Source organism: Perognathus longimembris, chromosome 11, assembly GCF_023159225.1.
Source record: "Perognathus longimembris pacificus isolate PPM17 chromosome 11, ASM2315922v1, whole genome shotgun sequence".
NCBI lineage: Eukaryota > Metazoa > Chordata > Mammalia > Rodentia > Heteromyidae > Perognathus > Perognathus longimembris.
In genome coordinates, this window is record NC_063171.1 from 49,811,107 (window position 1) to 49,837,104 (window position 25,998).

Here is a 25,998-nt window from a genome sequence, read left to right on the forward strand (position 1 = left end):
GCAGATACTTTGTAAATAGTTTTCTCTGATGATTTTTCAGGTATCCTTCATTCTCTTGCTATTCTTGCTTTTCCTTCTCTTCTGTTTATCTTCTCTTGTCTTTCTTAGTCAGAAGTGGGAACTAAAATGGAATTTGTAAAATGGAAAACACTTGAAATTGGCATAATTACTGCAATAAGAAACAGAGACCTGTTTTGTTTTCTTCAAATAGGAATTTGAGTTTTTTTCATATTGATTTATTGTAGTTGTAGTACTTTGTGAAGAATCCTGAAATACCCACATTATGGACATTTTAAATTAAAAGGTATGTGCAAGTTTAATACATGTAGGACAGAAACCAGAATGAAGAACTCAGAACTCTCAACCAATTTTCTCAAAAAAACCAAAGATTCCCTGAAATAATTGTGACCCTTCTAGCTTTATCTAGCATATGTTATAAATTGTTTTTTAAATCTAAAAGCAATAAAACCTGAATAGAAAAGGTTTCCATAGACATTAATATTCTTACATAGTATATTAGTTTAATCGAGAAGGCATTTCTTAAATGCATGTTCTGCCCAAAGTGTACAACTTGGGCATTTCACTCAAATAGTAGTTTAGGTATTTTAGTAAGCTAATACAATACTATAAATTGCCATTCAGTATGTATTTTGAGAAGAACATTTTGGGTCTCAAAAATTAAGTTTATGCCAGTTACCAGTGGCTCACACCTACAATTAGAGCTACTTCTTAGGCTGAGATGTGATCAAGGTTTGAGGCCAGCCCAATCAGACTTAATCTGAGAGAGAAAGAGAGTCTCTTATCACCAATTAACAAATAAAAACACAGAAGTGGAGATGTGGCTCAAGTGCTGGATTACCAGCCTTGAGAAAAAAGAAAAAAAAAAAAAAAAAGCCAAGCAAGGGTGGGAGGCTGTGATTTCAAGCCCTGGTAGTACCTGAAGAGGAGGAAATAAACTTTGTAAACAAGAGAATTATTGGAAGAGCAGACCTGGCCTAATTTAGTGACTGCATGACCGTAAGCAATTTACAGCCCATTCTGTTCCCCATTTGTAAGAAAAGGGGTAATTAAATAACATAACATCCTACCTAAAGTACAGTGGAGAATTAAAGCAATAGGCCTAAAGCACTTGGCAGAATTCTAGTCTTTTTGTCACTATTGTTAATAGCCACTACAAGGTGTCATTATTGTGGCCGTTTAAGAGTCAGACAACTAGTGAAAACTCCATATATAACCTTAGGCTGCAAAGCCTGAAAGGAATTCCCTGCAACCTGGCCAATGCACTGAAGAGCTGGACAGCTCCAAGTCCTAAACCTTGTAGGAGACTGCATGCAAGTTGAAAGGAAGAAAGGATTTGTAAATGAACCTAATCACTTCTTTCTTGTCAAGAATTAAGGTTCTTGAAAATTATTTCAGAATGAAGTCATGACTCAGCCTATACAAGAAGCACAGACATTAAATGCTAGATTATATAGGTTAACCATACTAGCTTTACTTGTTCTCAAAATAATTAATTATTGCCATTACTATTGTTTTTAAGTATTATTTTGTAAAGCAGATACTAGCAGGGAAAGGAACATAAAATTAAGCCAAATCTTCCCCTTCCTTTTAGCCACTCTAGTTAAAATTATCTGGGGTTAAATTATTGTATATATTAATAAAATATGGATCATTTATATATACAAAAATATTTACTTGAAGGCAAGTCATAAAATTACTTCTAAAATTTTTCTTTTCTTTTTTTTTTGGTTCCTATTACTGAAGTTGTCCACTTTAAGGGTTTTTTCTTTGCTTGATCATGAAAACAATCCAGATTTTGCTTTAATTGTATAAATTAGGAAATAATCATTTCAGTCAGAGCTGAGCCTGGAAAAACATGGAATGGATTAGAGAAAAATGCCAAGTAGTATGAGAAAGGTAAGTATAAAAGGAGGTAGAATTCATTCACTTTATCCTTTTGTTTTCTATCTTTGTGTCTACCAGCTATCTATCCATTTATCTATCCACTCATCTGTCTATCTTCCTGTCTGTCTGTCTTGGGAACCCAGGGCCTTATGCATATTAAACAGGCACCCTTCCTTATGAACCATGCCCCCAGTCCTTCTGTTTATTATTGCTTTTGAGATAAGATGCCCTTAACAAAATCCCTCTTGGTTGTGTTATAAGACAGGTGAAAATTCAAAAGTAACAAAAACCCACCAAGAATATGAAGCCAGCAAAAGATGAGTTAGGCAATCAGATGTCTATTGAAAGGAAAAAGGACCATGTGAAGGGCACAGGAGACACTGCAAAGGTTGGGTGGGGTACATGCTATAGCCCATACCCAGAGAGTTTCCACCAGTGGAAAGCATGGTTCAAGCCCCTCTGTTTAGGCATGATGGTGAAATTGGAAACATAGGGAGGCCTGAGTGGCAACAGGGAGCCTTTGTCCCTGGAAATCTAGGACCATAATGATAATTTCCACTACAAGTCTGCGATACACTAGCTGGCAGACATATAAAAATTTATAAAGTAGAATTTCCTAAAAACTTCAGAATCTATGATGGTTATAGATAGGAATTCTGTGCTTGGTGTGGTAACCAGTTCTAGAAGGACCTATGGCTGGCAACATATGCTTTGAAAACCACTAGACCTTGTCCTATGTGAAGGGGGTAATCCCCAAACCTTACTCCTCAAGCCCCCGTTACTTTATTTTAAAAATAGAAATAATACTCAGGCCCAGGTGGCTTAGGCCTGTAAACCTAGTTATTCAGGGGGCTAAGATGAAGATTTTGGTTTGAAGCCAGCGCAGGCAGAAAAGTCATTGTCTCCAATTAACTCCTCAAAAATTGAAAGCGGAGCTGTGGCTCAAAGTGGTAGGGCACTAACCTTGAGCAAAAGAGACCAGGGACAGCACCCAGGCTCTGTGTTTGAGCCTCATGACTGACAAAACAATAAATAAATTAATTAAATTAAATAGGGATTATTTGACTGACTTAGCCAAGTTATATTTAATGTAATATAAAAATTAATATTCCGTAAGTGCTCGGGGCGATACATGACAAAATCAGTATTAAATAATGACACAATTGTTATTTAAGATCATAGTAATGGGGTTCAATTAATGTGGTTAGCATTAGACCCTGGTGTAGCTGAGAAACCCTTGGCATCTTTGCCTTTGCCAGTGCCCCCACATTCCCAGGTCTCCACGTGTGTTTCTGTTCTCAGTTTAGCTTTTTTATCAGGCAGGATTCGCAAACTCACTGATTAGGCTGGGATGTCGGCACCAGCCCTTCAAAGAATTTGACTTTGTTCAATATTGAGAAAATATTTGCAAAATAGTACAGGTCATAAATAAGTAATACACTGTGGACTTGGAGTCACTTATTTAAAAAATGCCCAGGGGTTCAAAAAAGGAAAAAGAAAGAAAAGAAATTCTGGATGCATAATGTGAACTGGGTTTGGTTTAGTATTTGGACAAAGAAATCCTGCTCTGAACTGAGTAGAGATAAGCGACTTGACTTGCACTAGATTAAGAGACCTGCGTTGGTGAGAACAAACCACGTCTGGGCGCTCCCTGAGTGCCGCCACATTTAGATTTAAGATTAACTGCAGCCGCATGGTAGAGCGGCTGTTTGTTTTATGAAACAATCGCTAATGACATTAAACAGACGGAGCCCCTTCCAACATGATTGTTCATTTGCGATAAACTGAGAGAAGCCCACGAGAGATTGAAAATGAAAACTCAGAAGTGCTTCATTTCCAAGCTCTTACAATATTCTATTGGAGATGACAATTAATGGAAGTGAATGGGAATCTAATTCAGACCACATTTAGACCCAACAAGGGGAGATATGGCAGCAGAGACTCAATATGAATTTGCTTGCTTTTATATTTATATTAGGGAATTGAATAATCCTAATTTTGTGACAGGTTTATCCAAAGATTTCTTTCTCTCCCTTTCCTTCCTTCCTTCCTTCCTTCCTTCCTTCCTTCCTTCCTTCCTTCCTTCCTTCCTTCCTTCCTGTCTGCCCTCCATCCTTCCTGTCATCTTTCCTCCCTCCTTCTTCCTCTCCTCCCTTCCTCCCTCCCTTTTTCTTTCCCTCCGTCATTGTTCCCTCTCTCTCCTTCCTTCTTTCCTTCCCATCCCTCTTTTCTTCCCACCTTCCTTACCTCTTTTTCTCTCTCCCTTCCTATCTTAGCCTTCTCTCCTTCCCTACCTTCTTTTTTTTCCCTTCTTTCTTTTCAATGCTACTTCTGTTCCTTTCTTCTCCTGTCCTAAATCACTGGTTGTCAGAGGCTAGCACTAAGCATTAGCTATAGTAAAGAGTACTATTTATTAATTAGATATTTGACAATTACTTTTCAGTGTACATGTAGCCCAGCTTGATTCATGTACACTTATTTAAAATTAAGAGAAGAGGGCAGTGTGCAGAACTGTGTACAAATATCTATGGCTCTGAAGTCTTTAATTGCAAATTCAGATAAGGATTAGGCAGGATTGTATCTCTCTAGACCAAAGGCATTTGCTAATACCTGAGACAGAAAGGTTAGAGATTCTGTATTTACTAATTCATGCTTTTGCCTTTGCATTTTTATTGAACTTTAATATTTTGGTGGCAAACAAGACAATATGGCCCAGTGTTGAGCATAGATGTGGGTGAAATTTCAAACAAGCCTCACTTACGTTTTCATTATTTCAGTCTAGCTAAAAACTGAAATAGTGTTTATTTAAAAAAAATTGTCAAAGGCCATGTTGCAGCATTAAGCTTTTGTTTTATACACAAAGAAATATATTAATGAAAAGTGTTTTAAGTGCTTATTATGGAGATGGTTTGTTTTGAAACATGGGCTTTTCCCTAGCAGTTTTACACTTCATTGTGTACCATGAAAGACATTGTAAGTAGAGGTTGTCAGTCTCCCGTCAGAAGTAGAGTACTGCTGGGGAACGGAGCCATTTAGGATGTCACTCATGCAGGACTAATCTAGAGTAGATATCTTATAAATAACCAGTAATGAAAACACACACACACACACACACACACACACACACACACACACACACACACACAACAAAAAACAAATCATTCCATTCCCCACCCCAGGGAAGAGAATTACTGCTTAGGAAAAAGGAAATCTTGATAATAAAGATTTATAGTTTGAATGACTGAATTGTTTGGAGGAAAATATTGCAGCAAGTAGCAATGACAACTTTTGCACAGATATCAGGGGAGCTGTTGTAATTGCCCTGATGAGGCAGGGTATATCTTATAGAATTGCATCTCTCTGGTCCTGGTTAGAGACAATCTGTACCCTAGAAATCTATCAGTGACAGTAAATGGGTTCATGATCAGTTTTCAGCTAGAACTCTAACATATGTGCTTCCCTTTGCACTCCAAAAATGTGTGTGCGTGTGTGTGTGTGTGTGTGTATGCACTATGGCTTGAACTCAGGGCCTCATGTTCTCTTTTGGCTTTTTCACTCACGACAGCATATCTGAATCACTTCTAAGGTTTTGCTGGTTAATTTGTGGTCCAAGTCTCTTTTCTTCCTAGGCTGGTCTTGTGGCAGGATCATCCTCAGATCTCGGTCTCCTGAATAGCTAGGATTATAGGTGTGAGCTATCAGTGCCTGGCTAGAAGGACAGTTTCTAAAATGTATAATAGTGAGCATTCTTAGCCTAAAAATTATGTAATTGAAGTGAATTGAGTGCTATAATGTAGCAATCAAGAGTATTTTTCTAGCTTTATGCAGTTTTGTCATTATTTCAGTCTTCAATGTTTTTTAAATAAATGCTGGCTTTGTTAGATACTTTCAAGTGCAAAGCATTGAGTATTGTGCTCATATACCCTGTTCCTCGTCTGATTCTCTAGCTAAAAGGAGCTTCCCTCTTCCAGAGGAAGGGAAAAAAAAGACTTCTCTAGACTCATTCAGGGAGACCTGGATGTCCAAGAGAGGAGAAAGCTGATTTTCTTGGGTTGTAATAAATTTAAATTCCTCTTGCTAAACTTTCCACATGCTGAACTTTTGAATCTCTACCTAACATATCACCGGGAAATCCTAGAATACAGATAGAAGGTCCCTAATATTTTACATTTTTTCCCAGTCGTTCAGTTTTGATGGCATTGTTGGGGGGGATGGAGGGGGAGCAAAATCGATATTATTGAGGCCTAGGCCTTCCATTTTCTTGCATCTATTTCCACACTGATTGTAAATTAGATAGAGAAGATGCTATCTACATTTTTTTCAGATGAGAAAATTAAAGTACACAGGCTGCCTTTAGATCTGACAGCAGAAAGCTAGCTAGCTCCATCTGAGTCTAGAGAATGCACATTGCTTAGAGTTCCACACCACTTAGAGGTTGTGAGGTAAGTCAAACTTAGGTTTTCAGTAACATATGATGGACAAGGGTTAGGCTGCATCCTTAGATTTGTTCCTTGAGGGCCTGTTCACCCAAGAAGAAAGCACCCCTTCTTTGGAATTAGCAGATGCAGATATTTTCTGGCACCAAAGAAGTTGAAAAGCTTTTCAGCATTATATCTTAAGAAATAAATCCTTATCATAGAATTGCATACTGTTCGTTCATGCCACTATCACTGATCATCTATACCGAAGAGAGAAGTTTCAGTTCTCTAAGCATCTACTGATCTGGGTGTGTTGGTGCACATCTGTAATCCCAGCACTCAGGAGTCTGAGGCAGTGGGATCACAAGTGCAATGTCAACCTGAGCTATGTAGCAAGATGATAAACTATTCTCCCATAATAAAACAAGCCTCACCTTAAAACATCTACTGCCTGTCTGCTCAGATCAAGCCTGAGTATCTGTATACCAGACAATCTAGAGAATTTGGAGATAGGGCATAAGGAATTGAATGTGTGTGAGGAGTTCAAGGTCATTTTACCTGGTATATGGAGGAGATCAAGTGAGGGCTGTATAAGTAAACATAGGTTTTATTTTCACCAATTCGACCTATCTGGTGTTCAATATAATCACTCTTATATATGCAGATATGTAGTTAATGAGATAGTATATACATACATATAGACTGGACATGATACGTACATACCTATAATCTCAGCACTTGGGAGGCTGAGGAAAAAGAGTTGAGGTTTAGGTCAGCCTGACCTACAGGGTAAGATCTTGCCTCAGAAAGGAGCTCTGTATAAAAGATAGTCAAATTCCTCTACAGGCAGCTGGCCACTGTGGTTCTGAGTACTGGGTAGGCTGAGATCAGGAGGACCTTTGTTGCTTCCATATTTCCTTCTGCTTCTTTTAAGGAGGCCTAGTCACATGTTAGCAAAGTTGACATGCCCACTTTCATCTTGAAAGCTTTCTTGAAGTGATGGATGCCCTCCCTAAAGTTCTCCTGTAGATCATTGACACACCTTGATTGAAATGTGACACAAATGGCCACCTGTGAGCTCTTTTGCATGGATTTAATTCTTGTAGAGGTGAATGCATACTATTTTATCAAGGATTAAAACACGTTTCTAGATGGAGCATTGGACCCTAATGATTTTCTTTGAATAATTGCAGCAATAGCTTAGGCCTAATTCATTGCCCTTGTGTAGAATTCAGTACAGAATTTTTCACTCTTATTTATTTATTCTTTTAGTTGCTGGTGCTGGGGCTTGTATTCAGGACCCAATTCCCATCCCTTAGTCTTTTCTTTTGCTTAATACTGGCTCTCTACCACTTGAGACACAGCTCCACTCCCAGATTTTGCTGGTAAATTGGCGATAAGAGGCTTGCAGACTTTTCTGCCTAGACTGGTTTTGAGCCAAAATCTGATCTAAGGTTCCTGAGCGTCTAGGATTCATAGGTGTGGACTCTGATCCATTTGCAGTTAGTGGTAAACCTGAAGTAAACATCAGAGGAAAAACTTCCCCCTAATTTATTGACTGATGAAATTTGCCTGTCAGTCTTTGTAAAGGACTCAAGAGAAGAAGGCCCCACCATTTCTTGGGAGTCCTGATATAGTGCTGGGCTTGGGAGTAAAAGTTTGAGTTTCTGTTATTTTGTACCTGAATCCCAAGACAGGACTTCAGAGTGGGAGCTGATTGAAAGGGGCCCTGGGGGAAGATGTGAGCTCCCCACAACCCTGACCTCTTGAAGAAAGGCTGGGCCAAGGTCACATTCTTTCTTGGTCTTCTGCTTCAAGATATTTGAAAAAGAGGACTTTTCTTCTTCTTTCTCTTTTAAAATGTCCAGCTACTTTCCATTAAGTTACGTTTTTTTTTAAAAGCTTTTACAGTTTAGCAGAAAAAAAAAAAATATCTGGCAGTAAAATCTGCATGGTGTTTGGCCAAAGGCCTCCAAGCAACAATGGTAGGATAAGCAAATGTGGAGCACAGATGCTAATAGCCTGCAGTCCCGGCTGAGCAGCCCAGGCCCAGGAAGCCCAGCTTTATGTTGCAGATAGGATAAGATGGAGTGACTGGTTTTGTTCCTACCTGGAAGGGGAGGGTGAGTAATGAGAATGTCTACTTGTGGTCTTTCCTGCCCTGTCTCACCTCCGCCCTCTGGTGATATGTGAAATCTAGGTCTCCTAGAATCTGAATCTGATAGGAAGTCACAATATGCACTCTTAACTGCTTCCAAATAACCTTTTCTTTTAGCTAGGAGTATATGTTTTCCTTGAGATTATTTGGAATATACATATATATTTTATAAAATTCTTATGTGTTATATGAACCACAGGATGTGTATGTGTGATGTGTGCGTGTTCTGTGGCTTGAACTCAGGGCCTGGGGGCTGTCCCTGAACAATTTTGCTCAAAGGTAGCCCTCTACCACTTGAGCCACAGCCTCCAGCTTTTTTTGTTTTTGTTTTTTTTGGTTTTTTCTTTGGGGGGGGAGGGGATTGGTACTTAATTGTGGATAAGAGTCTCATGGACTTTCACGCCCAGCTTGGCTTCAAGCCAGGATCCTCAGATCCTCAGTAGTTAAACAGAATATATATTTTAAAAAATTTACATATAATGTAAGCATGTACATTGTTCTGTCACTTCACAAATATATAATATGTACAAAGCCCAAATATACCTATGAGATTAACTAATACTTCACTATCATGGGTGTCAATTAAAAATAAACTTTAAAAACTTAAAAAACATAGACTTGAAAATACTTATAAGCAGTTGTAGTATTCCTTTGTTGAATTCTTTTAGTGGCCATTTTTATACTTTTGGGAAGGAGGTAGCAATAATGTAGTTAATATGGACTTTAAAGATACTTTTTAATGAGTTTCTTTTCTCATAAACATTGACTTTTCCCTGATAGTGAAAAAACTGTGACATTATAGACCATGCCAAAATTTCTGAACATTAACTTAGAACATCCAATTAAATTATCACATCTTTGCAAGAAACAAAAAATTGAACATCTCTTTATAAGTATTAGTGTACAGTTTTAAATGGTTAATATAAGAACACCTGAAAGTATGTACACACTCTAATTAGTGGTGTGTGTGGGGGGGGGGTGTGGGTGGGTGGGTGGGTGTGACTTTCTAGCTGAATATATGATCTTTTGTCTTCATTTACCATTTTTCCATGTTAAATGGTAGTATCTGTAGGTTCTACCGACAGTAAAGTCAAATATATATGTATTTTTTTGATTGATGAAATTGAGTCATTATCCTGGCTTACATTTATCTATGTTTTCCAGTCTTGCTTGGCTTTAGTTTGATGAATTTTAATCTTGAGTTATTAAAAGAAACTGTGAAGTAGGAAGGCAACAGAGGCTTCTCTCTGGAACAATTCTGTTTTGTGTTTTGTGCATGCTAAGAATTTTGCTGTTTTAATCTTCCCAACCATCTAGTGAACTAGTGCCTATTATAAGCGCATTTCATAAGAGTGGGTGCTGGTGGCTCATGCCTATAATCCTAGTGTCTCAGGAAGCAGAGATCTAAGGATCTCAATTGGAAGCTAGCCCCAGTGGAAAAATCCCCGAGTCTTATCTCCAACTAACCAGCAAGATATTTGAAGTGGATGGGTGGCTTAAGTGTTAGAGTGCCAGCCTTGAGTGAAAAACCCAAGTCAGAGTGAGACAACCTAAATTCAGACCCCAGTCCTGGGATTATATCTATATCTATATCTATATCTCCACAAAAATGCCAAATGAAGATCTGTGAGTGGAGCTCCATTGGAGAAAGTTTGCTTGGTATGCCTGAGGCCCTGGTTTAAAGCTTAGAGTGAAAATCTCTCTCTCCTTGCTCTCTTCTCTCTCCTCTCTCTTCTCTTTCTCTCCTAATCTGTGGCTGAAGGTCCCTTGAAATAACCAAGCCACAGAGCAAAGATGATGGCCTTTATCATGTTGAGAGTGGACCGAGCAGATGGCGCAGCCCATTCTACATAATGACTCTCACTCTAGTGGCTTGTAATTTATGAAGTAGCCTTCTAATCAGAGGTGCTGTTGGCTGCCAGCAAGCTCAGCCACAGCATGGAACAGCTTCTTCCAAAAAGAAAAAAAAATCAACTTAATATTCCTCCCCAAATGTGATGAACAGTTTAAAAACAGGATTAAAAAAAAGGACCATTCTGACTTTTATAGACACCGAGGAAAGAAGATCTCAGGGTAGCTTATCTAGAGAGACCTTCCCTTCTTTACTTTGTAAAGCAAGAAATAGGAAATTATTTTAGCCATTTTGCAGTGCATATCCTGAGGGTCTACTCTTGGCACTCGGACCCTGATACCTAGACAGGAAAGGTAAAAGAGAAAAGCATCGTGGACGGGCAGGGATAGACAGAGATAGGGCAGATGAAAGGAATGGATATTTAGTGGTGTAAAGGGTTTATACAGCTGGACTCAGGCAGAACACCCCCACCAAATGTCAGTGATTGCCTTTCCCACTCTGAATGAGATTGCTCTTATTTCTAGAACCATCATTGTTTTAAAAATCAGATGTATTAGCCGGACACTAGTGACTCATACCAGTAATCTTATCCACTCAGGAGGCTGAGATCTGGGGAGGATGCTTTAAAGCCACCCTGGCAGGAAAGTCCATGTTACGCTTTAACCAGCAAAAAGCTGTAAGTGGAGCAGTGACTCCAGTAGAGTGCCATTATTGAATGAAAAAGCTCAGGGACAGTACCCAGGACCTGAATTCAAGCTTTGGTACCTGCATACACACACACACACACACACACACACACACACACACACACACACACACAGTAAAAGTCTAGTAACCAGGGGAATAATTCCATCCCCTCTTCACATCATCCCTCAGATTTTTCCCCTTTATTTCTTTTGTTAGAGCAGGGATGCCTGTCGTTCCTGATCCCAGGTCTTTTTCTAACCTGACAATATCCTTTCTAATCTAGCACTAGCTGAAGTCGTAGTTTCTGAAGAACTTTGCTTGATACAGAGCTATATGCTGTCCCATTTTCTCTTAAGTGTGTAAGAAGACTAAGAATAACCCATCCACTTCTTGGTGTTGGATACATTTTCAATCTGGCATGCCAAAATTCCCAACTCCAGGGTGAGAAATAAATCTGTTTCTTTGAATAGCAATGAGAAAGATGGCTAAGCATTTTAAGAGGGTAGATGAAGAGAACGGGTTATGGTGCTAAATGGAGTTTTATGTTCTTATGAACTATTCCAGGTAAAATAATGGAGTGTTTTCTGATGAGGTGATTTTAGCTTTTATGGGGAGAAAATGGTTAAACAGAGCATTTCCCCAAAGTATTTTATATGAATGTTTAATGGATGATGCATCACATTTGATTCAAATGAAATACTTCACATTGTTATGACTTTGAGATTTGTATTTTTAAGCTATTTGCTTTGTAAAGAACTATATCTCAGTGTGTTGATTCAAGCAACTTATTAATTTGTGCCATTTGCTAAACTAAGACCTTAGGTTGTAGACTGTTAGGACTTAAGATATTTTTAAAGGGTCCTAACCTATGAACCTTTCAGTTTTTTAAGGCAAGGCTCTAGTAACAGCATGATCTTGAAATGCATTGCTTCTAAATGGAATTAGGAAGGAGAGCAAGAAGGTAAGGAGAAAATCCAGGCGATGTGTGTGTGTGTGTGTGTGTGTGTGTGTGTGTGTGTGTGTGTATCACAAACGGTTACTGAGTACTCTTTAAAGCAATCCTTTTAAAACTGGAAGTAGAATATATACTAATAGGGAATAAAGGCAGCTTTCTCAAGAGAAGGGAGAATGTCTATAGCATAAGAGGTAACCCAGCTGCCTAAGCAGAAGCAGTTCTAGCTCCCCGTAGTGATGTCTGCCAGAGTAGAAACATCAGCGCCCTCTGTTGTTCACAGCGGAACTGCAGAAAGCCTGGGAAGATAGGCCAGGCAGTTTTTGTCTTGTTAACTGATTTCCTCTGCAAACTGTGATGAGCAATGGTGATGGAAGGAAGGGATGGAGGGAGGGAGAGAGGGAGGGGGAGAAGGAGAAGGAGAGAAGAAAGAGAGGGAACAAGGAAGGAAGGAAGGAAAGAAGGAAGGAAGGAAGGAAGGAAGGAAGGAAGGAAGGAAGGAAGGAAGGAAGGAAGGAAGGAAGGAAGGAAGGAAGGGGATAAGACAGATTGATTTGTGTTTTTGATTAGTTATATATCGCCCAAAAGGTTTAAAAATGAAATGTATTCAATGTGATTTTCTTGACAGCTATTTGAGTTGTTAATATAGGTAATATTCTTGATAAGAAAATTGCAAATTAAGTTTAATAACATGAAAGACAAGGCGATCAATGGGAAAGTTGTTATGTGAACTTTTATTTCCTCCTCCTGTCTGAATAGACCTCCATTGAGACTTGAATTAACTTGGGAGGAAAATGTTGATATTAATACTCAGTTTTCTCTTTTCCTTAATTTCCTTAATGTGTACTTCTCAGTGATGGCTTTTTATAAAATTCTATTGTCAATGTGGTGAATGCAGCGGTTGGAAACTTTTATAAAAGCTAAAATAAGATTTCAAAGAACATGGCTTGGCTATGTGTTTTACTAAATTAAAGATTACTGCAAGAATGACAACTTCATTCAAGCGGATCATTCGGAATTACATTAAACAGCTGTTGTTGTGCCACTGAAGACGAGGGGACCGTTTTTGATCTCCACAGCACGGGGGCTGGGGTGCTCTCACAGGGCGCTCCTGTAGGGGGTTGGGGGGCGGGGACGAAGAACACATTGTACTCTGCGGCTCCCTCCCCTCCCCACCCCCACTGCGCACTCCCCATGGAGCTTGTTGTCAAACACTGGGCTTTCTAAACACTCTGTATTCAACCAGAGATCCAGGAAGTTCAGATCCAGCCAGGCAAATGCACAAGAGCTTAGCAGAAGCAGCTTTAACAGGTGCCATCAGTATGGTCTCAGGGAACCTGAGAGACAGGATAAACAATGAGGGGGGAGGGGGGGGGAATGGTCAATTCGTGTCAGACCCTGGTCCCCGAACAGCAGTTTGCCACAGGGGCTGGCTAATTGGTCCTTAAGCAATGGCAGAACACTGCAAACGGATGTTTAGTCACAGGTCCTCCACGGATAGATTTCCCCGGCTACTTGCCCTGCCGGAAACAGGGTGGACTGGGGTAAAGAGTGAGTACCTGTTAAAATCTCAAAGGGATGGGGGGAGCGAATTGCGCTAGGCAGGTACTGTGCTTCCTGTGTCAGAACCGGACCACAGATGACTGCCACCACGGTGCCCAGCTATGACCACACGGGTTGCTGTCCTGTTCTGTTCCTGTCTGCGAGGCCAGGTGGTGGGCCCAGCAGGCCACACTACAGCACCACGGCTTTGTGATTAGTTCCTCTTTGCAAGGTTCCCTCCACCCAGTCCTGGGTCTGCCTTTCCTGTCACATCCCAGATCACAAGCCAAAAATCAGAGAGCCCTTGATTAAAGTGAGTTGGTGAAAATGAGCTGACCCCCACACCATCCTTGCAGATCTCTTCACTTTAGCTGACTCATTAAGGAATCAGAAATTGTGGATGGGCAAAAGTGCATGAAGTTATTTGTGTAGCTTGAGTTCATGCTAGAGAAAAACTTAATGGACCTGGTGTGTTTAGACAGAGCAAACAGCAAAAAGCATTTGAGACATCTGCATTAATGTGGAAAATAGTCTGTAAATAGCTCTATTAATATTCAGACTCTTAGTTTGATGCTGATTGTGTGTGTATGTGTATGAAAAAGAGAGAGAAAGGGGGAGACAGAAAAGCAAAGCTACATTTTAAGTTCTGTTTTTTGCTTGTTTGTTTGTTTTGTCAATCATGGGGCTTGAATTCAGGGCCTGGGCATTGTTCCTCAGCTCTTTTGCTCAAGGCTAGTGTTCTGCCTCTTGAGCCACCCACGCCTCCACTTCCAGTTTTTGAGTGATTAATTGGAGATAAGAGATTAGAGTCTCATGGGGGACTGGCGTCAAACCCTGAACCAGGATCCTTAGATCTCAACCTCCTGAATAGCTAGGATTACAGGTGTGAGCCACTAGCACCCAACTCTTAACATTATCGGAAAGTGTTTGCTTTTGCACCTGGTACAACTGTCTTGTAATGTTTGCAGAATTCTGCCAATATGATAAGAAAAATAGGGACTGGTTCAAATTAGAGAAAGTGGGTATGCTTGTGACACAGAACATCTTTCTCTGTGTTGTCCAGATAATGTAGGTTAAAAAGTGCATGTGATACTTATAAATTGTTGTGAGGAGACATTGATCAAGGATGAACATTTATAAGTAAAATAGGAGTTCATTGCTTATGGTAGATTCTAGATTTACTCTCTGTCTCTGTCTGTCTGTCTCTATCTCTGTCTCTCTTTTTCTCTCTCTGTCTCCTTTCTTTTCCACTGCTGAGTTTGAATTCAGGGCCTCACACATGCGGGACAAGGTCTTTACCATGGAACTAGTCCCCCAGCCCAAAGCTTTATTTTCTAAACTATATTTGTAAATCAATAATCACATCCCAGTATAAGCCTATTGAACAAATGCATTAAGTGTTTAAGAGTATTAACTCCATTCCAGCGATATTATTAGTCAAAGTTCACATTAGCAACATCATAGAACTAATCTTCATACAATCCCCTTTCTAGTTCAGTTGCAGGAGACTGAAGCAAAATGGGATTAATAGAATAAGCATGATATGCCTCACAACCGTGAATATTTATTAGATTCTACTCAATGATCATATTCTGGTCTCCTAGGCACTAGTGTTCTGTACCAAAATGACATTTTCACTGATTAATATTGTTGGTGGACTTGAATAGATTCTTTGTATAAATTAGTCCTTTCTTTCCTGGCAAAGACAGTATTAGGTTGAGGCTTAAGGAGAATGAATGATCTACCCAAGGCCACATCGTTGTTTTATTGTAGAACCAGGATTCTGTACTCGCTAGCTATCTGTAAGTACTGTGGTATTACGTATTTATGGGTTGTTTGAGAAGGCCTTACTATTTAGTTAGGAAGGAAGTGGTAATCATTGAACCTCATATATCCAATCTGGAAAAACTGAAGTGGGGTTGTTGGACATGTGGGAGGAGAAAGAGATCCAGTTCTTCTTTATACTGTCATGATGGCTTAAAGGAGCTGGTGTAAAGCACAGGGTTGCATGGGTAAATTGAAGACTAAGTACCTATAATAAAGATGTAAACTTAACATTGGCGTGTGTGAGCGTGTGTGTGTGTGGCTGGGGATCAAATCCAGGTCCTCATGCATGTTAGGCAAGTACTACTACTCACCTTTGTAACCCACATACTAGCCCAAATTGGCATAATTTTAAACACATGGTGTTGCTGAAAGAGTAAGATAGAGAGTGAAGGCATAGCTAAGACAAAGAGTAAGCCTGGTGGGAGGAGGTAATCCCTCTAAAGTCTGTGCCCCTTGTCCCAGGCAATTTCAACAATCGCTAGAAACCCAACCCAACATCATTTATCTTGCAGATAAGTAAAAGGACTAAATGGGATTGTAGGTGTACAAGCAAGTTGGGATGCTGTAAAGCTATATGTTTGTGCTAGAAAGAAAACAAGTAGGCCGATAAGATTTATCTATTTCCCTTAGCCTGTTTTACAGGTTTTTCAATGAAATATGCTTGCTAACTCAACCTGATAATCAGTCATAATAATCCAAGGTCTTTTGAATATGTAGAAGGAAAACCCTAAGTTAAATTAGGCTATTTTAAGAAAGCTATAAACCATGATAACATAAAATGAAGGATTATAGTGTGGGAGTGTACACACACTCATGCACGCACACATGTACATTAGTCTGCTTTCTTTTTGGATGAGTAGAGAGTTGGTAGAATTAAGGGCTAATATGTTTACAAGTTGGTCACTATCTAAGATCTCCAGTTAGGAATTAAGGAGCTGTGGGCATTTTTATAATTGCTTCAGAAATTAGCCGGTCATGGCTGTGTACATCAGTTATATTCTATTAATCCAAAGCAGGTATTGGATAAATGTTCACACTGGCCAATTGTCAGCTGTGGAATCTAAATAAATGATGTAATGTTCTAAGTAATACCTTAAAAATGCATATATCTCCAAGTTTCCCCAAGTATTCAGGTTTGATACAGTTGTTCTTCTATTCTTAGGCAAGAAAAACATGCTATGAAAATGAAGAACTTTAAGCAATGAATTCTTTTAAAGATTGGCTTTGATAACTTCTATAATTCGCAGGTATGTGAATTCCATCCTGTTTGAGATGTTAAACACTATAAATATAAAACTAATATTTTGCAGATTAGGGTATGTTGCCTATAAGTATGAACATTTTATCATAATTTCCTTTTTATTTGTGTATTTTTTTCTAGTACCAGGGATTAACTCAAGTGTTATGTTCTTGCTCCCTTTGCTTGCTCACAGCTGGAGTTGTATGTGCTACTTGAAGCAGGCATCCAGTGCAGTGTTTTGCTAGTTAATTGGAAATAGAATCTCATAGACTTTATTGCCTGGGCTGGCTCAGATCTCCATTTCTCAACATCCTGGGTAGCTATGATTACAACATGAGCCACCAGCACCTAGCCCAGTTTTTCCTTATCACCCTAGCTTGAGCCTGCCCTACTCTTCTACATAAGAGAAGCAGCTTGGGGTATGGCAAAAGAGAATACTTCTGTCTCCCCTAGTCCTAGAGTCCTAATCGTGGTGATGTGGCTTACTGATCACTTTCCTTGGGTATCAATATTCATGCTTTCTTTCTGCATATTTGTTCATAAAATTCAAATCATCAACACCATAATATCTGGCATATATATTATATATACATATATGTATATATATATAGTTACACTAGAGAATTTCACAAGGAAATTAAGCTGTTATTATTTTGCCTTATTGAACTTGTTTGAGGTTAAACAGTGTACTACAAAGCAAGTGTGTTATGTGATACTAGGGATAGCAGGTGTCCAGCAAATATTTTCCATTTTTCTTTGACACAAACTCTACATTGAGCCCTAAGTTAAGTGCTACCTTAAGTACTTACACCATCTTCCCTTTCTACCCCTTTTCATAATAGACAGAGTTAAATTTATTACATGGTATCTGTCCTGATTCAAAAGATTGAAAGATACATAATGTGTCACCAGAGTATGATAAAAAAAAGCTCCTTCTATGAAATATTTTTTTGAAGAGAAGTAAACTAAGAACAGAGAGATGGCTAAGTAACTTTCTCAAGGACAAATTTCTATTAAAGGATAAAGCAGACATAGACCCTCAGTCACCTACCTGGTAGGCTCCCCAGTCTGGCTGCTTAGATGAAGTGAGGGAAAGTTGAGAGGGAGAATCCTTAGCCTTCAACTCAAGAGGGTGAAAATTAAGAGCCTCACACAGTGTCTGGATCAGAATAAGTGCTGGACAGATATTACTTCATTGAATGAAAGAGGAAAAACAAAATGCAGATGAGAAAAAAATGCAGGGACACATACCACAAATGGACACCCTATAACAAAATGGAAAAAAAGAGACCCTAAGTTAAGTCCCATATCTCATATAGTAATTTATTGAGGAAGCTTATACCCCATGTGTTCTACTTTAGATTTTGTAGGCTTCAAGCTTTGGTAAATAGAGCAGAAATATAGGGAATCAAAATTAAATCCTGTTCAAGAATTACAGGAAAAATAATATATGTGTGTACATATATATATAGATATATGTATGTATGTATATATGTATATGCCTGCTTGCACCTGCAGAGCAAAGCAAATGGGTACTAGGGAAAATCTAGTCAAATGACATCATGAAGGCTGATGTAGCTACAGTGGCAGTTGGCCAGCGATATTGCTAGAAGAACAGATGGAAGATGGGACACATTGGTCGCCAAAAAGAGACTACTCATAGGTAACACAGCATGCATTGCTAGGAATAAAGATGGGAAGATGTAGAAATAACCTCTAGAAGTCCTATGTCTGCACATTTCTAAAACTCAATTTTTTATGACTGCATGTATTTTGAATGTCTTTGGGTAAAATCTGTACATTTGTGTTTGGCCTGGAGTACATTTTTGGCATTCAGGAATGTACTCAGAGGTGGGCATAGATGGATGTGTATGGTCACGTAGTCAAGGGTTCAGTACTAGACTCAGTTGAAGGTGAGTTACCCAGGAGTTACCCAGGAGCATTAAATGGTTGATACCTAACTTTCTAAGGAAAGGGTGTAGGCTTGTGTTTTTCTTGTGTGTAAATATTTTGTTTAGCACTCAATGCAGTGCTAACAGCAATGTGATAAATGCTTGCCAAATTTAGTATGGATAAATAAATTGAACTGGCACTCACACATTCCTTATTTCATTGCCACTTGTTTACAGAACAAGGTAGAAGAGGCTCCAACAGACAGTATGTTACTGAATCCTTCATGGGGTCGGCCTTACCTGATTTCATTTGTTAGTTTTCTTCTCTTAAGGCATCCCTTTCAGAACTTCCTATCCACACTCTTCTGTGCTGCTGAGCCGAAGGACACACTCTGTGTGCCTCACTCTGGAGAATCACTAAGGAAATTGGAAAGTGTGGTACTTGCTGGCAGGAAACATAATAGTTAATAGCAACAGTCAAATGTCCTGTGAGCAGGGTTAGAATTGATTCAGCCAATTATCCATGATGAAAGCTGTAGCAAGATGTCAGTGTTCAGTTCCCTAATCAATAAAATCTCTCAAGATGATGCTGCAGGCCATGGTGGTGGTGCACACCTGCAATCATGCCACTCCTCTGCTGGTGGCTGAAGCAAGAGGATTGGGAGTTCAAGAGCACCTAGACTGCTCAACAACTCTGTACAAACAAGAGAACACTGAGAGGCAGAGATAGAAACAGAGAGAGACATATATGGACAGACAGTGACAGAGATATTAAGAAACAATGAGATTACTGTGAAATTTCAAAGATATTAATGTTGAACACAGATCTATCACATCCTAAACCTGTAGTATTTACCAAAACTGACCATGATGATTAAGATCGCCATCTGTCAATGGTATTTAGATGATGATAATGATGGTGGTGGTGATGATGATGATGATGATGATGATGATGATGATATTAGTGGTGTTATTGATACCACTTAATGGCTAGTAATTTGCTTTAAAAACGATTTAAAGGAATTATGCTGAAATCTATTTTTCTTACTTTAAAAAATTGCATAATATTTGTATTTCCATTTATTATACCCCATAGTGAAAAATTTGAGACAGTAAGTCCAAAACTACTCCAATGAATTCAAACTCAATTACAGGAACATCGCTGCCTACAGATAAGTCTCTTGGGATAGCCAGATTGAGGCAAGTAAGAGTTCAAAGCCTTGAAATTTTTGCTAATTTTTGTTTATTAGTTATATAAAAGCATGACTTTTCAACAGATCCACACTGAGGTTTCTAGGTTCTTTTTTCTTTCTTTCTCCCTTCCTTCCTTCTTTCCTTCCTTCCTTCCTTCTTTCCTTCCTTCCTTCCTTCTTTCCTTCCTTCCTTCCTTCCTTCCTTCCTTCCTTTCTTTCTTTCTTTCTCTCTTTCCTTCCTTCTTTCTTTTCCTCTTTCTTCATCATTTAAAAAATATGTTCATTATGTTCCTTTGCAGGCCTTAGACTTCTCTCTGGTCCAAAATGGAGCAAGAAAGAGTTCTCCTTTAGACTAGGCTTATGAAACCTTATAGAAATGTAAATGAGACATAAGAATGGTAGTTGATGCTATGTCCCAAGCATCTCTTGTTATAAGGGCATTTAATTAGCTAGAAGTTGCAACAAAGACTTTTGAAAGGAAAATATATCTGTGCCCAGAGGCCTTTATTTCCATTCATGGGACCTGGAGGTGTTTAACTCCCTGATCAAGAGCTGCGGTGAACTGTCTAGACTAAAATAGCAACATCTCCACACTGTTGGATAAATGGATTTTTTTGGTAAACTGATTTAGGCTTTTCTTTGTTTGCATTTCATTATAGAGCACTTCATGTCACAAAATCAGTATTCATTCAAAACAGAGAATTTAAAGATAGGAGAGTTGCTATATCTATCTATCTATCTATCTATCTATCTATCTATATATATATATTTTTTATTTATCACTTGTCAGGGCTTTTAAGCATAGAATAATACCAAATCAGTGATCTAAAGGACTGTTTTTCAGCAATGAAGGGGCTGAGGTCAGGAGACCGGCTTAGGATTGTATCATTTATTTGGCCATTTATTTCTAAAACCATCTGTAGGAAAGTGTGAGGAATGAAGACCTGGGAGATGAACTGTAGAAAAGAAATAATTGTTCTTGACATCTATTTTGTTTGGTGGGTTCTGTCCTCCCCCACCCCCTTCCTTTTCTTTTAAAAAAATTTTTAGATGGTGCCTAATAGACCAGACTGGCCGATTCTCCTACTTCTGCTTCTCAGGTGGGGATTAGAAGTTTGGACCACCACACTAAACCCTACACTTTGCCTCCTTAATCTGATTTTCTTAAGGGCTAGAGGTGGGAGTGTTAATGATTCTAATATGTTGCAGTTGGTGGTGAAATAGCTGCTTATAAAGGGTTTGGGATTTTGTGGCTCATTTGGAAGAATCCTATTAGGGAACTGGTGTTAGAGGTTAAACATTGAGGTTGATTTTTCATCTTGCCTTTAAATACTTTGATATTTGACCAGTGAATCTTGAACTTGAAGTGGGAACCATATATAATCTCTGGGGAGATTTGATAGACCAGATTGCTGGGCTGCACTCCCCAACGGCTCTCCAGCTAGAACATGAGAACTTGACATTATGAACCGATCTCAGGTGATTCTGATGCTTCATTTGAGACCTATGGTGGAAATTCTATGTACCCATCTCTTAGGATCACATTACTAGCATTTCCTAACATATATCATTTGTGCCCATTGAGTATCATCCCTGAGAAGCTCCTCTCTGTCCACCTTAATAAGAAATATGAAAGATTGAAGAAGAGTTTACAAATAGGGATGTGTTCCGTTTTAATTAATTAATTGTATATAAAAGGGGGCGGGAGCATGTACCAGTCCTGGGACTTCAACATGAGCTTTTATGCTCAAGTTTAGTGCTCTATCACTTGAGCCACAATCCACTTCTTGGTGTTTTTTGTTGTTGTTGTTTGTTTGTTTTTAGTGGTTCATTGGCAATAAAGGTCTCATGGACTTTGCTGCCCCTCCTGGCTTTGAACCATGATCTTCAGATCTCATCCTCCTAAGTAGCTAGGATGACAGGCATGAGCCACTGCCACCCAGCATTAATTTGTTTTATTAAAAATAATAAGCAGACCTCTGATTTATGACATCTTATTTTTCCCTCTTCAGGAATTCTTGCCTATTTCCCATGGCTGGTAAAAATACTTGATTCACTTGAATGAGTCATCAGAGGGCACCTTTTATGCATTTGTCCCCAGTGTCTGGATTATTTATCATGATGCACAGGCTTCTCAAGAAGCTTAAAGTTACAGGAGAACCCAGAACAGAATGGTAAAATATCAATAGTATCTGGGTTCTGGGATGATAGAGGATGCCGTCCTATAACAAGAGTTCCTGACCATGACAGAGTGAACCAAATGTTAGGACTTTCCTAGGCAGAGGAACAGGAAACAGTATGAGCACATGAGATATTAGCATGTGACCAGGAATCTGCCAGCAGTTTGAGTTCTAGATTTTTTTTTTTAATTGCGCATTGGGGGATGCACTCAGATTCTCTTACTTTTAGGAAGATTCTTTGTAGGCTAAGCTATTACCTGTCCATCCCTTTTAACTTCTATTTTGTAAATAGAATTTTATGTTTTTGTCTGGGGTTAGCCTCTGACTCCAAACTTCCCTCTACTTCCACCTCCCCCATCCTTGCTTGCCACTGTATTCAGCTTGGGTTTTTGAGATAGGGTCTCCTTAACTTTTTGCTTTGTCTAGCTTCAACCCTGCATCCTCCACTCTCTGCATCTGAAGTAGCTGGGATTATAGATATGAGTTGTTGTGCCTGGCCATATTGTTTTTACTAGTGAGAAAGCCATATTTTTTTTCTCTTTGATCTGGCATATATCCACTGTGTCGCTGTCAGTGCTTTCTCCCACCTCTCCCCCTTAATCTACTGTCTTCCCCATGCCAAATTCTATTTGGTAATTTCCGTTAGATAAGTAACCCACACCTTTGTAATAGCATTCAGAGAATTCATAGGAATATAGGAAAATATCTCAGTGGTAGAGCAGTTCTGGCCTGACACATGTAAAGCTCCATCCCACCCCCACTCCCAAAATGTATGTGCATGCACACACGTGCACACATGTGCACACACACACACACACACACATTTTGTTCCGTGGATAGAACCCAGGGCCTCATGCATGCTAGGCAAGCACAAGTGCTATACCAGGGCATTATACCTCAAGTCTTAGAATACACTTTGAAATTATACTCAACACCTCAACATTTTATGGTACACCGTTTTCTCCTAGAGGAGTGGCTATTGCTCAGATTATGTACCCAAGGAAACCTTTCTGTTATTTTTATTGGCCAAGATATATTATATTCAAAAACTGTTCTGTTAAATGGTAACTCCTCCATAAACTAGTGATAATAAAAAAGAAAAGAAAAAATGGAAAGCAAGCAGACTCTTAAATACATCTTCCCAGTCAAGGCAACAAGAGTATGTTAGTTTATTTGTGACTATGATGTTAAAGATTGAAAACAAGTGAGAAATTGTTGTGTGAGATCGTTCATGGATATCAGGGATAGGCCATGGCAGGGTTTTGTCATTGCCCTGAGGCCTGTGTTAAGATTGACCACTGAAAAATGTACTCATGCTATTCTTATCCACACAGAGGTGCTGATTCAACAGTCACAACATTCCTTCCTTTGCAAGTCAAAATAAGTTTCATTTGGTGGGTAGCTAATTGAGAAAGAGTAAATATATTAGCCCCATTAAAATATTGACAGGATTTCTTCAGTGAAACATTGAAGCTCACCAGCAAATCAAGCTGCATGACCGTAAATAATTTTGGCTCAAATCAGTAGTGTGTTTGGCAGATTATAATGCTAGGCACAGCTGGAATGACTGAGGGCCTTCAAGAAGTTAACAGAAAGAGACACAAGTACAAGGTACCCTGACATAAACCAGTGAGACTAGTTAACACAAAGCATTGTGGGACCCCCCCCACCCAGAGAGCCATGGGTTCTCTCTCACAGAATGGAGAGATTTGAAAGAATTCCATCTATCCTGCAGACTGTGTTGCTAAGTATTGCAACTGACTAAATTAGAGCCAGAATCACAAGGAAAAGCACGCTATCTTTGCAATACTACCCCACTTATTTATAAATATTTAACTTTCTCCCTCAGTCAGGGCCAGTGAATTAAATCTGTTAAGAATAAACTGAATGTTTACATTTAGTTTCTGTACATCTCTAACGATTGATTAGGATTGAGTAATTGAATCAGTCTATCTGCACACTTGATAAAAATGAGGCCAGTAGTGGTACAGGACTTGGGCAGTACTGAAAAAGCTCTGACCACAGAAAGAGACCATTAGGGCAAATATTGTCTCATTTAATCAAAATTTAAGCAAAATGTGGCCATATTTCCTTCGAGGATCTTCTTTGTAAGAAGCCCACAAGCACCTGACACTACTCAGTGAAATATTTTCCTGCATTCTGGAAAGATTAGAGCAATGGAATAGAATAATTCAGAAAACATTGATGTTTATATAGCTATTACATTGTATGAGACCATCCGAGTTCCTTTTTATTATGCAAGAGAAAGTGGGAAATTCCAGGGAAATTATAGTCCCTGGAAAACTGAATTTCAATTGCGGGTGGTGGTGTTTTTATTCTGTTTTTATGTGTAATCGCTGTGGTTTTCTGTAGGCCTCTTGATCCGTTGGTGTGGATAGTTAATCTAGCATTGTCTTTGGGTAGCACTGCTATAAAGTTTGGGGAGTACCAAAGCAGCAATGAGGACTCACCCTTTCTAAATGAAATCTATGCCAGAGTTAGGGAATTGAGAGCTTGGGGTTCCCTTCTTGTCATCTTCATTCTTGGTATTATTGGGCAAGTTTATGCCAGAGACTTGACATAGGACCTAGACAGCACAGGCACCAAATAGTGTGTGTTTTCTGAGGAGGAAAAGAAGTGTAGGATTTGGAATGCATAGGAGCCGCTTTGTAGTTTCCTGAACCCAAATTTGCTGATGAACAAACATGCATTCTAATAAAGCATTTCTGTACCTACTGTGTGTCCTTTTAAGAGAATACAAAAAAGACTTATAAGAAATAGCATGAATTTGGAAGTGCTACAGAATTAAAAGGAAATTTAAATCGGGTCCTTATTTTACAATGTAAGAGCTAAAATGTCTTTTGGCAATCAGGTAACTTTGAACCTCCAGTCTAGTTATAAAGATGATCATCATGATGATTGTGATGATGAGAATGATATACCTTCTACATATCACACTGGATTGTTATGAGGAGATCCCCAGGTAGAATGGCATTGCTAATATTAAATATTAACATTTGTTTCAGTTCAAATATATGATGTCCTACTTAGGAGTTATAAATGTTCTAAACTAAAGTTTTCTATCTGGGTATATTATTTTCAAGATAAAGTTAAAAAAAATCTTCCTTTGTGAAATCTCACTTCTTTGTTTAAGGATCTCATTTATCGAGGAGTGAATTACATTTCTTTTCTCACTAATGAAAATTGTCTTTGATTTGTTTAGTTTCCTAATTCAAGTGGTAACTGAACTCTAGGAATAAAAAGTGGGGTCTTTAATTATGTTATTTGCTTTTGAGCTACATAGACGTTGATTGGATAAACCTTCATACTATAAATAGTTCTGAGTAGTGAGACACTGCAGGTGAGCTGAGAAGGATTTCAGCCTCAAATACTGTGGTCAGCTCTCCTTTTGCCCATGACCACTCCTGTTCTTGTTTTTTTTTTTTATTTTTTAATCTACTATGGAAATGGGGAAGGAGTTCTTTGTCTCACTCTCTTTTAGCATCTCAAGTATGTTTTCTTAGAAATAGCATTTGACTCTTCAGTGTGATATATTCTCATCAGAGTTTTGCCTTTGGGCATGAAACCACTAAACAAAACATACCAGATTTTTTAAAATGAATTATAGGGAGTTTTCAGGCCCTACTGGTTTATGCCTGCAATCTGAGCTACTAAGGAGTCTCAGATCTGAGGCTTCTCATTTGAACCCAGCCTGGATAGGAAATCCCATGAGACTTTTATCTCTAATTAGCCACCAAAAAGCTAGAAATGCAGTTGTGGCTCAAGTGGTAGAGTCCCAGCCTTGGGGTTGTAAAAGCAAAGGGACAGCACATAGGCCCTGAGTCCAAACTTTGATACTAGCACATATAGTGTGCATGTGCACATGCGCGCGTGTGCACACACAATTGCAGGTAGTAAAGATGGGAATTAAGAGAGCAAGAGAGGGCTGGGAATGTGGCTTAATGATAGAGCACTTGCCTAGCATGCAGGAAGCCCTGGGTTCGATTCCTCAGTACAGCATAAGCAGAAAAAGCCAGAATTGGTGCTGTGCTGTGGCTCAAAAGATGGAGTGCTAGCCTTAAGCAAAAAAAAAAGCCAGGGACAGTGCTCAGGTCCTGAGTCCCAAGCCCTAGGACTGGCAGAGAGAGAGAG

The 25,998-nt window shown here is 39.0% G+C and overlaps 1 protein-coding gene across 8 annotated transcripts in view; it reads left to right on the top strand.

Annotated features, from left to right (window-relative positions):
* Positions 1 to 25,998, top strand: part of Esrrg (estrogen related receptor gamma) — a 589,495-nt gene that overhangs the window by 339,079 nt on the left and 224,418 nt on the right. For 4 of the 8 annotated variants that reach the window (XM_048356657.1, XM_048356655.1, XM_048356651.1 and 1 more), the window contains one exon: positions 16,504 to 16,588. The exons of the other annotated variants lie outside the window; for them this stretch is intronic. The gene's annotated coding sequence lies outside the window, so the exon portion shown is untranslated. The remainder of the gene's footprint in view (positions 1 to 16,503; positions 16,589 to 25,998) is intronic. 8 annotated transcript variants of the gene reach the window in all.